This window comes from Rhagoletis pomonella, unplaced genomic scaffold (genome assembly GCF_013731165.1).
Source record: "Rhagoletis pomonella isolate Grant_MI unplaced genomic scaffold, Rhpom_1.0 Rhpom_scaffold_00011, whole genome shotgun sequence".
In the NCBI taxonomy this organism is placed as follows: domain Eukaryota; kingdom Metazoa; phylum Arthropoda; class Insecta; order Diptera; family Tephritidae; genus Rhagoletis; species Rhagoletis pomonella.
Window position 1 is genome coordinate 8,306,107 of NW_023458565.1, and position 3,329 is coordinate 8,309,435.

At 41.4% G+C, this 3,329-nt stretch overlaps 1 protein-coding gene across 2 annotated transcripts in view; it reads left to right on the forward strand.

Moving 5' to 3' along the window:
• Window positions 1–3,329, forward strand: part of LOC118747352 (protein male-specific lethal-3) — a gene marked incomplete at its 5' end in the record, with an annotated part of 33,213 nt that overhangs the window by 28,666 nt on the left and 1,218 nt on the right.

A 3,329-nucleotide genomic window follows, 5' to 3' on the forward strand; every position in this document is an offset into this window, starting at 1 on the left:
AAAAAAACCCAAGTGATGTATGGCTGAGTTCCTAACGATCACATTGTTGCCGGTGGTTGTTGTTGTTGTTGTAACAGCATACCAATTCCCCAAAGAGTTTTTGGAGAGTGTTGCTGGAGTGACACGTCCTTGGCCAGATATAAATCTGGGTCGTTCCGGTTACGTAGACCCGACTGTCGGTTCAACTTCAGAGCAACTCTGCAGAAGATTACAAGCTAAACATACGGCCAAACACCAAGCTTCATCGATTAAAAAAATCAGAGTTAAAGACGTTTGCCAATTATAATGGAATACATACATACATATTATCACTTTGTAGCGATAGACTATAAAACTTAACTGATATAATCAATTTAACGTAAAGGAAAATCCAGGAAAAAATGCACTGTTTTAGCAAGCAATGTCAGGGGAAAGATGTTTTTAGATTTGTAGATATCATAAGAGTCGTCTTTATGCTCTTGCCATAGATTCGCCTAATCGCAATTGGTGGGTAGTGTAATCTCTTTAAGTTAGAGAACCGTACCGAGTAGTTAATTTAGGTTAGATTAGAATGGTTATAGGCCGATATAGGTACGCTGTTACTTAATTTTAAAAGCTCACTCGTGTACAAGCAACTTTATTGGCGTTTTGAACCTCGCCAAATTTCTTATTTCTCTGCCTTCATAGAATCGTTTGCCATGCATGCGTAATCTTCCTCGACTTCCAGGCAATGGCTTTAATAAATGGCTTAAATAAGCTTACATGCAGTACGAAAATAATCTCGTGTATCCAGCCCTAGTCTCAATTTTTTGCCTATTTTAGTGTAACTCTGATGAGGGTGCAATGCTAGCACCGAAAGCTTAATAAATACATAAAATATATGTACTTAATATAGGTTCGGAGATATCGCCTTTGGTTTCATCGTTGAATTGGAAAACCGAGCGTTAAAGAATTCGTTCAAATCTAGATAAACCCCAAAAATACTCGCAAAGCCGCTAACAAGAAAAGTATAGCAAAAATGTTCGAAAGATTCGAAAAAATCCTTAACAATCCTCATAAAATGAAACACGAAAAGTCACTGACAAATCTTACAAAGTCCCAAAAAATTCCGATCAGTCCCGAAAAATGTTTAAATATTCTGAAAAATACAAAACAAAAAGTCTTTTAAACTCTTAAAAGATATCAACAAGCACCGCAAATATTCCGAAAAATCCAGATACCGCTAAAAAAATCTCGAATATCCCCGAAAAAACTCCGTAAATCAACTATTTGTTCAAGCTTTTATTATTGTTGTTGTTGTAGCGGCTACAGTCGTTGTCGTCAAGCTCCACTAACGGAAGCCCCAGGTGCAGCCTCAATGGAGTCGGTCCACAGGAACATAGGAGTTAGTGTTGTCGGGTTTTCTGGGCATACGAACGGATGTTTCGAGTCGTGGGGTGTCTCTCCGCATGCCGAACACTCATTTGGCACATCTGCGCCTAATCTGCTCAGGTGTGTGTTTAGCCTGGTGCAGTAGCCAAAGCGAAGTTGAGCTACTGTAGTTCTAGTCTCCCGAGGCAGATGAAGCTCCGTCTCGTCGATGTCCGGTGGTGGTGTGCCTAGGCATTCACAAGTCTGGAGTTTACATAACTCGAGACTGACTCCCTGTGAATGCCGTTCAGGGCCTGTCGATATGCTGACGGGTCCAGAGGCTGCTTAATGAACCTCTGGACTTCGTCCGTCAGTTCGTGGAGATGCCTCCTGACGTGCCTGGGCCAGAAACTACTTGCAGAGCATTGTGTTATGCTCCTCAACAGGGAGCATTTTCGCCTCGTCGTACAGATGGTATTCTGGCGACATCAGAAGGCATCCTAAGTGCAATGTTTTGTGTCGTATGTAACTTCATCCACTGCGTCCTACTAGTCCCCAGCGACCACACTAGTGCTGCGTAATTTAAAACCGGCCGGCCTATCGCCTTTTATGTTTCCAGCAACGTTTTTTTGTATTTGCCCCCAAATACTGCCGGCTAGCGACTTGAGGACCTTGTTGCGACTCTGTACTTTGTTGACAATAGCGATTGCGTGCGTAGAGAAAGAGAGCAGACTATCGAAGGTTACCCCGAGTATTTTGGGGTTATTCACCGTCGGAATTGGTGTATCATCGACGAGAATTCCCAGCGGTAGCCTCGAGGTCAGGCTGATTTTGTAGGGGAGAGGGTTAGGCTCCTTGCAGTGAAGAAGCGAGAAAGCTCGGATAGATACCCGTTTACTTTGGAACACAAGTCATCAATTATAAGTATGTTCTTATACACAAAGATTTAAGAAACTTACCAATTAATCTGGCCAAATGTGGAGCACCAAAAATCATTGATGGCGCTGCAGGTGCGTCGGTAGGCAGTAAATTCCAGGACAAAACAGTCTGTAGAAAGTCTTTAGTTTGCGATGGTATATTCAATGCCATTGGTTGCAATGATTTCAAGTAGTTAATACCGGACGACGCACCACCGCCACCAACAGCAGAGTGCAATGGTGTGGACGCACCAGAACTGGTACTGGCTATACTTGAAAAACAATTTTCTAAGCAATTTTCTAATATCATTTCACAGTCATCACTACGGTGAAGACGTGATTTACGTTTTTGCGGCTCATCCGTTGGAGCGGGAGTCGTTGATGCAGCCTCCATCAATTGTGTTTCTGTGCAACTATCACCACCCGGAAATTGTGTTGTATCCCCCTCATTTTTGTTAGGATTTAGAAAATCCGGAGACAGTCCAGGCAATGCAACATATGTAAAATTCTTGAGATTATCTTCACTTAAATGCCACAGAGCATATTCTTTTTCCTCTTTATATAGTAAATAATCGGCTATGGTAAAGTCAAAGTAAATGCGTAAACCATCGGCGACTTCCTTTAGTAAACTAGCACTGTAATTGGAAAAATGTTATTCGTTAAAAAAATTAATGTGTTTTAAATATTCTTACGTAGCTACAAGTTTATCGAATTCGTGTTCTTTTTTATTTGTTCGTTGCTGTGTTGATCGCCGTCTTGTACTCTCAACTTGCGTTGTTGAGAAAACCATTTTAACAACACTATGCTTTACGAAATTCTCTAATATTGCCACAACTGGAATACGTGCAGGCAACGCATGTTGCTTACAATATTTTGTGATCATATCATGATCGTACTCTAAGTACTGACGCAAGCGTTCGCTAATACGTAGCAAAACGCGTTCTTCATCAGGAAAACTTTCCACAGAACTGCAACATGACTCGGTCTCGCATTCTAAGCACAGAAATTCGGGTAATCAAAATATATGTAGTCATAAATTTTCTATCCTACTCACCGTCCTTCATTGGGAAATCTTCTTGTCTT